Source organism: Malaclemys terrapin, chromosome 8, assembly GCF_027887155.1.
Source record: "Malaclemys terrapin pileata isolate rMalTer1 chromosome 8, rMalTer1.hap1, whole genome shotgun sequence".
NCBI lineage: Eukaryota > Metazoa > Chordata > Testudines > Emydidae > Malaclemys > Malaclemys terrapin.
In genome coordinates this window covers 104,725,450-104,739,952 of record NC_071512.1, presented here as the reverse complement: position 1 = coordinate 104,739,952, position 14,503 = coordinate 104,725,450, and the positions used below count along the sequence as shown (strand labels likewise).

The following is a 14,503-nucleotide window of genomic DNA, read 5'->3' as shown; positions in this document are numbered from 1 at the left end:
TGGGATCTCTGTGATGCCACCCAGGGGTTGAATCATGGAGCGAACGGGGACCTGATCAGAAACCCCAGCCTTTCGCTAAGTTGTCCTAGTGACCAGGAGACCCATTGCAAAACAAAGCTGCTGAATCACGCATCGGTTCTTTCTCAGCTGTTGTTTAATCACTGGTGATACTTCCGGGCATGCCAGGACGTGCGCTGGAGTAGATCAATAACCCTTCAACCTTTGGCCTAGTTACAGCCACCGGCAACGCAGAACCAATGCAACCCAGAGTGCGGACGGACAGAGCTGCTGTTTGTCCCAAACAAGCTTCCCCTTGCTTGAAACCGCAGCGGGTTCCTACCGGTGCTAAATACAATGTAGCCAGTCCACATAGGGATTTGTCCGATCTAAGGTACTTATGTGGCCCCTGTTACCATAGTATCGGAGCATCTCATGATCTGTAATGCATTTACCCTCGCCACACGCCGGTGCAGTAAGTAAGTGCATGATCCCCATTTTATGGATGGAAAACTGAGGCACAGCGTGTCTAAGTGAGTTGCCCAAGAAGTCTGTGGCCAACCAGGAGACTGGCCCCTGCACAGTCCTGCCCCTCCGTACAGAAGAAGTGTCGTACTGCGTCAGACCATGGTCCATCTAGCCCAGTAGCCAGTCGCTGACAGCGGCCTCTACCGGCGCTTCACGGGGAGTGTACAGAAAGGGCAATTATGGAGTGATCCACTCGTGGCTTCTGGTACTCAGAGGGTTCGATCACCCCGAGTATTCCTTCCGCTGGTGAGACCTTACTACAGCATTTGCTATTAGTTCCTTGCTGAGGGGTTGGGAGAAACCACCCATTTTTTGTTGAGTGGCTTAGCCGGGTTCCATGTTCCAATGGTTGTTTCATTTCATGGAAATCAGTCCACTAGAGGCACCAAAAAGCCACAGAGCCCCTCAAATCAACCCTGAGAACCTAAACTTCAGGAGAACATCATCCTCCCTCCTGCAGAGACCGGGGACACTCGCACCCCCGGTTTTGGGCCCGTTGCTAACTGGATTGCAGGGAATTTCGTGAATTAGAACTAACACTGCAATAGCATCTAGAGGCCCCATTTTACCAGGCACCGTACAGACATATAGTAAGAGAGAGTGTCCCTGCCTCCAGAAAGCTTACAATCTATATAGCCAACAGACAGGAGGGGAAACTGAGGCACGAGGCAGGGACGTGACTTGTCTGAGGTCACCCAGCAGGCCCATGGTAAAGCCAGGAATTGAACTGACTCCCAACCCTGTGCCTGAGCCAATCAGCCTGTCCTGCAGTCTCCCAGGCATTCATAGCACCAGCTCCGTCCAGTTTCCCAGCCCCTCAGCGAGCAGCATCCTCGCTCCAGCGTCAGGATGGACGGAAGCAGATGTGGAATGCCGACAGGTGGCTGTCCCGGCCGGAGCCCCGGCTACCTTTCCTGCTGCGCTGCCCCCATTGTGAGCGGGGCCCTTCCTGTCCCAGCAGCCGCATCTCACAATTGCCCGGGGAGGCAGGAAGTTGGAGAGCGATGGCTCCCTCCCCCTCCCCACAGTGCTCCATTCACCAGCCAGGGTCCCAGATTCCTTTGCCAGGGAGCTGCAGGAGAAAGGCCTCAGTAGTGTAGACGAAGGAAGGAAGGGGAAGCCCTGTTCCTGTATCTGCTGGGTCAGGCACGAATATAAGCTCCAGCATTGACTTGGCTGCCAATTTCAGCGCCAGCTGCACTGTGCTCCTTCCTCTAGGCACATGGCCTTGTCTACACTGAGAGGAGGCACCAGTTTAGCTTAAACTGGTTTAATTCAATCAGGGAAAATCCAGATCGGTTTAAAACTGGTTTAATTGGTCTAGTCTGTGCCTGTAAATTTACCACCTAAGCCAATGCTCAAGCCACGGCTAAGCCAAAATAGGTGTCCATATGCAGAGCTGTAACTTACAGCCTGTCTCCATTAGCAAGTTAAAGAGGGAATTATACTGGGAAAAAAGTGGTTTACACTGGTATAGCCCTGCCTGTTCGGAAAGGGGAATAAGCCACGCTAGCAGAAGCACCTTTATAGCGGTATAACGGTGTCCACACTAGGGGTTGTACTGGAATAACTATCTCGGTTAAAATAATCATGCCCCTGTCCAATATAGTTATATGCATACAACACTGAAGAAACGCAAGGCTTCTCTTAATAGTTTTCCAAGAACAGGTTCCTCTGTGCCTCAAAAGGACAGGCGTTACTGGTGCAAGGGTTAGCGTTTTTCAGACGCAGAATGCCAAAGCTCTGGGCCAGTCCCGTCAGCTCCATTGCACAGATGGGGAAACTGAAGCACGGGTGGAGTTCCGTGAGTTGTCCAAAGTCACACAGCAGCTCAGCGGCGGCACTGGGAGTCAGGAGGGCCTGGATGGGTGTTCCTGGCTGTGTTTTTGTGTGACCCAGAGCAGTCACTGAACCTCTTGATGCCAGTTTCCTCTCCCATTCTTTGTCTGTCTTGTTTATTTAGATTGTAAACTCTGAGGCACAGACTCTCTCTTACTAGGTGTATGTACAGCACCCAACACAATGGGGTCCTGACTGATTTACCTCGGAATAAAACCCAGCTCTCTCCTGACTCCCACTACTCACTAGACCACACTGCCACAGCCAAATACAAAATGAATATTCATCCAGGGTGATAGGTTTCAGAGCAGTAGCCGTGTTAGTCTGTAGCAGCAAAAACAACGTGGAGTCCTTGTGGCACCTTAGAGACTAACAGGGTCAGATGCAGAAGGAAGCCACAAACTAAAACGGCACCCACAGCACATTTGGCTAAGTTTCAGTTCCCCTAGTCATCAGTCCAGCTTCAGAGACCTCCCAATATGCACAGCAACCTTTAAACATGAGAAGTTCAGCCAGCGTAGGGTGTAAGATGCAGGGCACAGGGGTAATCAAACAGGTTCTCGAGCGTCATCTCCACTTTGTTACACAGGTACACACAAAAGAGGAAAGGAAAGTTGCACGAATGGGGAAAGTGATAAACTGAGGGCTGTGGCAAGAGATAGACTGGGCAGCGGGGAGCTCCTGAGTTCTAATCCAAGTGCCCAGATACCAAGGTGATGGGCACAGTATGAGAACAGAACAGAATCCCAGCGCTGATTCTGATTTTCTCAGGCATCTGGGCAAGTCACTCCCTGCCTCAGTTTCCCTATTTTTAGAACGAGGGTATATATGGTGCACCCCTCTCCTTGCTCAGTTTTGCTGTGTTTAGCTTGAAAGCTCCTCAAGGCAAGGACTGGGCTTCCTTGTCCGTTAAAAAGCGTTTAGGCCCAGATCCTCAAATATACTGTAGTTCTAGAAATGGGGACACTGAGGCAGGGAGGTTGTGACTTGCCCAGGTGCCTGGAAGCTAGCCACGTAAATCTCGTTTAAGATCTGGGCCTTCCTGCATTGTGGCTGCTACCAGAAAGAATGAATAAGTAAGTATTATTAATAAACCATGAGAAAGCAAACTGAGCAGCACTGGGTGACCAAAACTAAAAGATCAGCCAGGAAAATGTATCCATCTGCTCATCGGCTGAGAACACAGCTTGGTACTTGATCTACAATTAAATGCAGTGCTGGGAGGCTGTTTGAAACCTTTAATGAATTAAATCCCTTCTCACATGCCGGTGGTCAAAGACTCACACAAGCATCTGGCTCCGATAACCTCAAACAGCCACTGAGCAGCACGATCCAAATTTTAAAGCAGCGGAACAGCTGCTCTCATGCTGGGACGGAGCGAGGCATTTAACACCCTAACACCATCTGACATGCCACCAGCTCCTAAGGAGATGCTCAGCCAGGGGCGGGTCACAGATCGCAGGCTCTCAAATCCATGCGTGAATTTCCGGTGGGGGTAAAAATCCATCTTTAGGAAACGCAAGGCCCCAGTTTGAAGCAAAGGGCCCCATGCCCTCTTGCATTTTTGAACCCGGAGGTGGGAAGGCAAGCAACCAACTTTTGGGGGCCTCTCTGTAAAATGTGAGTGTCCCTCGAAACATCCAGGCGTGGATCAACCTGTCTGTTGGAGGCTGCCTGAATCTGCGCAGAGCCTGAATCTACAACAAACTGGTCTGCATGCCCCTGCAACGCTGCTCTCTAGTGGACAGACTTGGTCCTACCCCTTTCCCAACTCTACACCCCTGCCCTGCTCGTGAGTGTACCAGATCTCTCTACCAGCCTAGTTAAGAGTTACCCTTTTAGTTCACTGACTCTTGGGTTTTGGGAGTTGACAGTTACAAATTTCCTCTCTCATGCCACATGCATGTGGTTTGTGGGTGACCTGGGGGCCTGTGTATCTGCAAAAACACCCAAACATGGCAATGCCTCAGAGCCTGAGTCAACTGACTTGGGTTTGCAGCTCGTCCGACGGGGCTAGAAATAGCAATGCAGACACTCCCACTCGAGTTTCAGAGCCCAGGCTCCAGCCCTAGGCGCCGACTCCATGGGTGCTCCACAGCTCAAGCACCCATGGAAAAAAGATAGGGGGTCCTCAACACTCACCATCCACAGCTGTTTGGCGGGGCCCCGGGACTAGCCACCCATCAGCGAGCGGCTGACGGGAGGCATTTGGATGATGGGGGATGGAGAGGAGCAAGCAGTGGGCGGGCGGGAAGGGCTTCGGGGCGGGGGGGGAGCGAGAGCAGGGCCTCGGGGCAGAGCGAGGGTGGAGCACCCAGAGGGAATAAGAAAGGTCAGTGCCTGTGACTCCAGCCCAAGCAAGAACATCTACACTGCTATTTGGAGCCCCGTAGCACGAGACCTGCGAGCCTGAGTCAGTTGACCTGGGCTCTGAGACTCACTGCGGTGGGTTTTGGTTTTTCTGCCATGCGGGCATACCCGAAGTGGCCGTGCGCTGCGGACTCCAGCTAGGCAGACTCTGCGTGACAAAATAAAGAGGCCTGTAGTCCTACTCCTAGCCATCTCAGTGGCCGACTTCGGCGCCTCTGAAGTTTGAGGGAATTCCTCTCTGCTCTCAACAGCAAAAGAGGAAAGTCCCCTGCTGACACATTACTTCGATAGCAGACGAGCATTGGAGAAGTCAGCGAGGAAGCTGCTAGCTGAAGTTTTAAAAGGATAATAGCGAGATATTTCGATTGGATATTAACCTAGGGTTACCATATTTCAACAAGCAAAAAAGAGGACGGGAGGAACCCCGCCCTAGCCCCGCCCCTGCCCCTCCCACTTCCCGCCCCCCCAGAACCTCCAACCCTCCCCCCGTTCCTTGTCCCCTGACTGCCCCCACCTGGGACCCCTGCCCCTAACTGCCCCCCGGGACTCCACTCCCTATCTAAGCCTCCTTGCCTCTTGTCCCCTGACTGCCCCAACCCTTATCCACACCCCCACCCCCAGACAGACCCCTGGGACTCCCACGCCCCATCCAACCACTCCCCACCCCGACAGCCCCCCCCAGAACTCCCAACCCATCTAAACCCCTCTGCTCCCTGTCCCCTGACTGCTCCGATCCCTCTCCCCACTCCTGCCCCCTGACAGCTCCCCCCCAGAACTCCCAAACCCCCAGCCCCCCGCTCCTTGTCCCTGACTGCCCCCTCCTGGGACCCCTGCTCCTAACTGCCCTCCAGAACCCCACCCCCTACCTAAGACTCCCTGTTCCTTGTCCCCTAACTGCCCCCTCCTAAGACCCCCCCCAACTGCCCCCCAGGACCCTACCCCCTACCTGTACCCTGACTGCCCAAAACTTTCTCCACTCCCCCCAAAAAGCCCCCCCCGTTTCTTGACTGCCCCCTCCAGAACCTCCCTGGCCCCCTTACCCTGCTGCTCAGAACAGGGTGTTGGGCTCTGTGCCAGCCGGACACATGGCTGAGCTCCCCTGCACAACACAAAACCCGGTCCCTGGCCCTGCACAGGGCTGCCGGAGCGGGCTGCAGGAGGAGGAGCTGCCGGCCGGCTCAGAATGCAGGGAGGGGTGGGAGGAGGAAGCTGCTCAGGAGTCCAGCCCGGGACTTTCCTGCAGCCCTCCCAGCCGCTCGCTCTGCCGGGGGAGGGGGAAATCCTGGACATTGTGAGTGCTTTACAAATTCCCCCCGGACGCTATTTTTAGCACACAAAAGGAGGACATGTCCGGGTAAATCCGGACGAATGGTAACCCTAATTAACCTCTCCAGCCAGCTGTCCCATCAGGCACCTGCAACTGTATTAACTAGTCTTAAGAAGCGACAAGGAGTCCTGTGGCACCTTCTAGACTAACAGCACCTTATAGACTAACCTGTTAGTCTAGAAGGTGCCACAGGACTCCTTGTCGCTTTTTATAGATCCAGACTAACACGGCTACCCCTCTGATACTTAACTAGTCTTAGCTGGGCTCTGATCCTGCATTCAGGTACACACATGCCTCTGCAGTCAATGGGACAAGGATGCTCACAGTTAAGCATCAACAGAGGGTCCTGTGGCACCTTTAAGACTAACAGAAGTATTGGGAGCATAAGCTTCTGTGGGTAAGAACCTCACTTCTTCAGACGCTAGGCCTCACTTCTTGCATCTGAAGAAGTGAGGTTCTTACCCACGAAAGCTTATGCTCCCAGTACTTCTGTTAGTCTTAAAGGTGCCACAGGACCCTCTGCTGCTTTTTACAGATTCAGACTAACACGGCTACCCCTCTGACACTTGACACAGTTAAGCATGCGCATAAGCATTTATAGGTTTGGAGTCTCGTTATTGTTGTCATGAAACCCTGATACAAAGAGCCGTATGTTTGGAAACAGACCAGCAGCGTTATGCCCAAGTCAACCATCTGCGCCCTGTCCTTGTACAGCCTTTGAGTTTAACTAATCGAAGGGGACATGACAGGATTATGTTTTTTAAATGATCACTTGACCTCAATGTTCCCCAAACAGGGCTGGTTTCTCTTGGCTTCCTGCTGAAGCCAGACCCCGGGCTGCACTGCCTTGGAGGAACGGGGTTATTGGCCGCAGATCCCAAATGCCGTCACAAAGGATGGAAAATTCCAGGAGACGTTCCAAGGAAATTACTGGGGGGGCTTGCTGGCTGGGGCGTGAAGGGCTGGGGGAGAGGCCAAAGCGAACTAGCCTGGGAGAGGAAGATCGGAAGAGGAGCCCCAGTCGAGAGATGATGATCTCCAAGAAGCGCAGAACAACATTTACCTGCTAGATGTCATGGGAATCTGTCTGTGGGTCCCAGGAAGGGAACTTCCCGCACAGTCTCACTGTTCAGAGGCAGCACCAACCACCACAGAAACTAGGCACCAAGACCCACGTAGGGCATCACCCTTCTGGTTGCTGCAATCAGGGGACAGCCTGAGAAGTTGCAGCCAGGAGAGCGGAGCCCAGGTTACCCCTGTGGCGATTTCCCACCAGATCGCTCAGGACTTGGAAACCCCCTTCTGTCCCCAAGTGCGAAACACTACAACTGTGCCAAGCAGATGTCTGCTTCCAGACCCTTGCCCCCTGCCTGGTTTTGTTCACTCCTTCTTCACCCCGCCCACTGCCAGGCAGTCCCCATCTGCTGCCTCCACGCCCACTGCCTGGTATCACCCAGCCTGCCTGCGGCTCCCTCCACTGTCACCTCCGCCTGCCCCACGATTTCCCTGCCCCAAGCTGGTGTTACCGGCTGGCCCATCACTCTGCCCAGTGCTAGCCCACTGAGTGCTTGGCATCACGCACCTCGGCTGCTGCTCCTCCAACACCCTCTTAGAATTCGCCTCTGATCACGCCTCCTTGTAGTGTTTGTTCCCCAAGGGACCAGGACACAGCTTCGGTCTATCTGGCCCCCATCACCTGCTCCCACCATGTCTTTTTCCTCCCCACACCTCTGTGAGGTAGGGTGGTGCTGTTATCCGGGAACGGAGGCACAGGGAGGCTAAGTGACTGGCCCAAGGTCACATGGCGAGTCTGTGGCAGAGGGGGAATTGACCCCAGGTCAGAGTCGAATGTCTTCACCACCGGGCCAACCTTCCTCTCACTAGACCGATCCTCTTACTTGGAAAGCAGAAGGGAGGTGTAGCTCCCTGGCCAGTGTGTGTTACACGTCCCACTCTGGGCCTGATCCGCAGAGGACATGGATCTTCCACCGCTGCCAGCTAAGGGATTTGGGGTCTGATCTAACAGCCATGTAAATCAGTAAAGGCTCATGCTCCTAGCACTGGAGGGACCAGGTCCAGTCCTTAGTAACAGTTGCTACAGAGGCACAACCCCAAAAGGCCTGGGCTCAGGGGCTCCTGCTGCCTGTTCGGAGCACGTGAGCCGCGCAGCCCCCATGTGAGGGTCAGACATGATACCAAAAAACACGACGCACCAACCCTCTACAACTCATCTTCTGGGCAAACCCAAGCTCCTCCCGAACTCCATGCGCTCACGCCAACATGTATGGACCAGCTTCCAGGACATGCAATTGCCTCACTCAAGCCACTAGCTATGGGCCATTTAACTGCAAAACACTATAACCATACAAAGTACATTTCTGCTCCCAGACCCCAGCGTAGCCTTCCAGTGGCAACTGGCCCCTGTCCAAACTCTGCTAAGCACAGAATACTGCTTCCAAACTTCGGCTGTTTTCGATCCTCTTCTACTCCAGGAAGTGGCATTTACTCCACTCATCGGCTCTGAAAGCCACATTCATTCCCCCTCTGCTGTGGCTAGCCCCTCACGCTCGCCCCGGATGTCACAAAACACGGGGTCACTAAATATTTACAAGCGCACCAGCTGAGCGGACCCTAGTTTGCAGCATCCAACTCCTGAAATGCCCCCTCCCCCTAAAATGTACCATCTGCAACTTCATGGCGGGGCTCTGAAGTTGGGGGAAATCAATCCTCTTGGCTGCGTTTGCTCTTGTTCCCAGTGGGACTGTGACACACAATAGGCTAGCAGGGAAAGTGGGAGGTTGTAGCTGGAAGGGGCTTTGCTGGGAGACAGTTATTCTCAGAGCAAGCCAGAAACTTCTTAAGGAAAGTTTAAAACAAAACAAAAAACAAACACTCACCTAACTCCAGAACTGATCTGAATTAGAGACCGAATCCCTCCCGAGTGTATGGAAAGGTCAACTAGCTAGATCCTCCGGATTCCTTCTGGGCTCCCTCGGTTTAGCTGTGAGATCCCGGGGTCAGGGAAAAACCTCACACACACACACACCAACCCTTGCTGGGGTTTTCATTAAAGAAACTCTGCCTGATCTTTCCCACCCCCCCTCCCAGTGATGTCATATCCTGAGTGTGTCCAGAGTACAGCTGCCTTAGCAATAACTGACAAAAAAGAAAGAAAGAACCCGTCGCTTGCCCTGCCCCCTACGCCTCAATCTCTCTGTCTCCTGCTTCCACTCTGTGGTATGCAGCGTAGTTGTAGTCATGTGGGTCTCAGGATATTAGACAGACAAACAGGGTGAGGGAGTAACTTTTATTGGACCAATTTCTGTTGGGGAGAGAGAGAAGCTTTGGAGTTTACCCAGAGCTCTCCTTCAGGTGTGGGAAATCACTCAGTGAGTCACAGCTAAATACAAGGTGGAACAGGTTGTTTCGCATTAGTAGTTAACATATATTTCAAGGGATCATTTCAGGTGAAGTTGTCTGTTATCACCCCTCCAGTCCTGGGGGGCAGGAAAGCTGTGGAGGGGGGAATTTAGTGTGTTACAGGTTGTTGTAATAAGCCATAAATCCAGTGTCTGTATTCAGTCCATGGGTTCTAGCATCTAGCAGAGTTATGAATTTAAGCTCCTAGCTATGTCATGTGCGGGTCTGTTATGATGATCAACACCCCCCACAACACACCTTTCATGATCCATAGGTCCCACACATGCCTATCACAACGTGTGGCGTATCTTATCCAGTGCGCTAAATGCCCCTATAACAACCATGTGGGTAAAACAGACAGACAATCACCACGCTCTTGAATGAACTCACACAGAAAAATGATAAACAAAAAACCTCATCTCACCTGTGGGTGAGCACTTGTCACCAAGCGATCGCTCTACAGTTGACCTCTCAGTCCTCGTCCTCAAGGAGACCTGCACAATTCCTTCAAAAAATGAGACTGTTAGATGCTAAAAATCATGGACCAAATAGACACACTGGATTTATTGCTTTTTACAACAATCTGTAACCCTTTAAACCCCCACCCACAATGACTGGAGGGGTGTTAATAGGCCTGAATGATCCCTTAGAATATGTGCGGCTAACTACCTGTGCTAAACAATCTGTTCTACCTTGTATTTAGCTGTGATGCTGGGAGTCCTTTTCCCAGCCCTGAAGAAGAGCTCTGTGTAGCTCGAAAGCTTGTCTCTCTCACCAACAGAAGTTGGTCCAATAAAGGAGATTACCTCACCCTCCTTGTCTCTCCACTCTGTGGAGGTTTTTGCTGTGTAGCATGTTCCCTGGGAAAGTGTAAAGCACACATCATGCTTTGATGCTGCAATATCTCCTTTGGCTGTGGGTCTTTCATTGGGCTTCTCCTAGTTGGCTCCAGCCCACAGATTTACAAAGGAATGTTACATGTGGCAGTAGCTCTCCAAATGAAAAAGTTAATTGAGGGGTGGGACCGGAGGAGAGAGAAGGGGGAGAGAAACATTTACTATTCGCTTTCCCTCTGCCACTGAAAATCAGCTGGTGGATTTAGCCTTCAGTGCTAGCATAACCCTCACCAGTGTTCAGAAAAAGAGAGGTTCTCTTGAGCGAATTGGCTTTAAAGTTGCTTCCTTTAAATGTCACATTCAAAACAGAGCTCTGATCCTGCAGTTTGGTGTAACTGAGCCTGTTTCTATGAGCAAGATTGGGTCTTTACATTTGTATATGATAAAGTTCCTTAAGGGGACCAAAACTCCCGGTATAAACCTGCAATCCTGGTGGCCCCCAAAGCTGCCTCTAAATCCTATGGACATTTTAGGGGTGTGAGGAATCGAGAATCAAGCCCCCCGCGAGTTCTACACAGCAAGTTTCTGTACTTGTGTAATTAACAACACCTTCAATTTCTATGACAAAGGCTTTTGCACATCCAATTTCCTTCACTGTTTGCCCTGTAGGTTTGCTTTCTGCCTCTCTCTCTCAGCTCAGCAGCTTAGCCTTTGCTTATAATCAGTTTCGCCATCAGATTGCCTTGTATTGGCACAAAGCTACAGCGTTTGGGTAGCAAACATTGCTGGAGAATGTTTGCAAAAGGGGTTTATATTGGGCGGGGGGGAGAAACACCATGGCAACATTTCTATTGTTCTTAGCTTCGGTAAACCCTCATTCTATATAAGGGAGATTTAGGGCCAAGTCTGCCCACATTGTCCATTAACTATTGGCTACATAAGCTACATAACGATCCTCCCCCGGCCCCCCAAGATTGGCTTGTAGCTACTAACAATACCCTGATTTTCTTAAAGGGGACCATCAACATATATGTAATCAAATCCCTCTGCTACTAATGGCAGCTTCAGTTACTCAAATTAAAGCATATGAAAGGTCTCATTTATTTCCCACTATTTATGGGCCTCGTTGAGCAGTCAGGGGACACATGCCTTCTTAGATAGAGTCAATGGGAATTCAGCCAGAGTGCATCCTAAGTTACTTTACTTTTCTCTCCCTCTGCTTGGGCAATGAAGCTAGACTGGCCAGTTTAATGTTTAGGACCATGCAGGCTTAGACCAAAGGTCCACAGTGCCAATAACTTTCCTCTGACAGGGATCAGCACCAAAGATGCTTCAGAGTTAGAGTTTTGCAACAACCGGCTTATATATGCATCTCCCAGTGGCAGCCCTTTATCATGCAGCATGATGGTAGGTATAGTTCATATGCTTTTATCCTGGTTAGTATACATCCAGACACTAGTTATTACCCATATAATTGCCCAAACTTTACTTTAGATCCATCTTTTTCTCTAAAATGATATCCTGTAGCAGTGAGTTCCACAGGTTAATTGTTCCCAATGTACTTCCTTTCACCAATTTTAGGATAGTAACTTTTCATCTCATCAGATGCCCCTTGTGCGGAAGATGTTGCCAACTGGCCTTCTCAAGACCGTTCATTATTTTATATACCTCTGTCAGGTCACCTCCTTGCTATCATGGTTTATAGAAGCATAGTCATTCTTGAACAGGAGGCATTTATTCAAGAAACCACAGCTAAAGACAAAAACAAACAGGCTTCCATGTAGCTTGACTCCCAACTTTGTCTCCTTGGTTTACTAGCATAGTCGCACTCTGCCTGGAACTCTGTACAGCACACAGGGTGACCTAGCCGCTGAATAATACACTGCAAGAAAATGTATAGTTACACTCACTGAAATCTGGCTCCTCCCCAAAATTCAGGGATGCTCGGATCTGGGTGGGGTCTTGCTTTAAATCCACCCCTAACAATATTAAAATTTCACACAGCTCCGGCAGTAAAGCAAGACAGAGGAAACTCTGATCTTACTTCCACTGGTTCACACCAGGAGTAACTCCGCTGAAGTCTCCGGAGTGACACCACTGTGAGAGATTCAGATCAGCCGCCAAAGATTTTGCTTAGTCGGGGACACTGCCTCCCACTACTCCCCAGCCTGCCTGCATCACAAGTGTTGCCCCTTCTCAGCACTGTGGGCCTGGTCCGATGCCCATTGAAGTTAATAGACCCTCCACTGACATCAACGGGCTGTGGATCAGAGCTTATGGCTAGTAATTGCAACAGCAGGTGCGGCCGTGTCATTGCCCCGTCCATGTCACATTCCATTCCTGGTGCAGAGTGCTCCTCACCTGCCATCTTAGCCACTGGCTGAGCAAGACAGGAGGAACGGTTAGATCTGCCTTTCCCTTTTTATCACACTTCAGAATCGAGTTGAGTGAACATGAGTCATCCAGGAGGCAGGAAGCCACAGACCCATCAGCTTGCAAAAATCACAGACCCACCCTCCCTCCCTCCCCCTGCAGCTCTGAATTCTAAACTGTGCCTCAAGAAAAGGAAACAAATGGGAAACAAGAAGACAAGCTCCCCCCAATCTGTTCCCTTTCCGGGCCATCGGCCTCTAGGCCAGATCCTAAACAAGTGCAAGTCAGCTTAGCGCCACTGAAATCAACGCAGCCACGTCAATTCCCACTCGCTGAGCATCTGGACCTCAGTCCACAGTCATTTTGTACTTACATTAAATCGTGAGTCTCCGTCTCCAACCTCTCTGGGATTTCCCTTCTGCTGCTGTCAGCCACAAGGCCGGGGGCGGGGGCGGTTAATTTTTCGCATTAGCTGGGAGGTTTGGAGGCACAGATGTTTTTCACATTTTGCTTTGGTCCTTTGCAGATGGCTTGACGTTTACATGTGGCACCAGGACAGCAAATGTCTGACCTAAGCGTGTCTGATGTACATTTCACCTTCCACACAGAGGACCCAACCCTGCAGAGCCGTACACACTAAAGTTCTGCGAGTCACCTCCATAAGTCTTAGCACGACCGGGCCCTAGTCCCCCAAGTATGGACTCCACTTCAGATGATGTTGAATCTTGTTCCTTTTGCTACCAATTACAGGGACAGTCACTGACAACTCAGGTGACCAGATGTCCTGATTTTATAGGGACAGTCCCGATATTTGAGGTTTTTTCTTATATGGGCACCTATTACCCCCCCATACTCTGTCCCGATTTTTCATACTTGCTGTCTGGTCACCCTACTGACAACAGTAATAATACTGTAACCCAGGGGTGGCAAGATTCTTCTAACCAGCTCTAATCAGCTCAGGTTTGTTTCACTCACAGCCTCCCAAAGCAAACAGCCAGCAGAGAGACAGAGATCCAGAATCCTGGTCCCTTTAACTCTTAAAGGGGCCTGCAACAGATTTTTTTTTTTTTTTAAATTGGGATTGTGCCCTTGTTTCTGATACAAGAAGGACTATCCTCCCCTAAGTTCAGGGATGCTCAAATCAGACTGAAATGGGTCTCCACCTCTAACAATACAAAAATTTCACATCGCTCTGGTAGCTAAGCAAGGCAGAGGAAAATATTCTGATCCAAACACCCCTGTAACACCATAGGCTGGCAGCAGAGGGTAGGTTTCGTGTGGGAGCTAGAGAGACCCAGAGGGTTTGTCTGGATCCAGCAGCACCAGTAAAAACCTTTCAGAGGAGAGGGAAAAAAAGAGAGGAATATAAAAATGGCCATTCTGGGTCAGACCAAAGGTCCATCTAGCCCAGTATCCTGTCTACTGAAGTGGCCAATGCCAGGTGCCCCAGAGGGAATGAACAGAACAGGTCATCATCCAGTGATCCATCCCCTGTCACCCATTCCCAGCTTCTGGCAAATAGACACCATCCCTGCCCATCCTGGCTAATAGCCATTGATGGACCTATCCTTCAGGAATTCATCTAGTTCTTTTTTGAACCCTGTTATAGTTTTGGCCTTCACAACATCCTCTGGCAAGGAGTTCCACAGACTGACTGTGTGTTGTGTGAAAAGATCCTTCCTTTTGTTTGTTTTAAACCTGCTGCCTATTAATTTCATTTGGTGACCCCTAGTTCTTGTGTTATGAGAAGGAGTAAATAACACTTCCTTATTTACTTTTTCCACACCAGTCGTGATTGTATAGACCTCTATCA

At 50.7% G+C, this 14,503-nt stretch overlaps 1 protein-coding gene across 1 annotated transcript in view; it reads right to left on the bottom strand.

Annotated features, from left to right (window-relative positions):
* The window catches only part of MOB3C (MOB kinase activator 3C), a 45,530-nt gene extending 36,402 nt beyond the window's left edge, over positions 1-9,128 (bottom strand). Inside the window, exon 1 of the mRNA XM_054038689.1 lies at positions 8,959-9,128. The gene's annotated coding sequence lies outside the window, so the exon portion shown is untranslated. The remainder of the gene's footprint in view (positions 1-8,958) is intronic.
* Between the last annotated feature and the right edge of the window lie 5,375 nt (positions 9,129-14,503).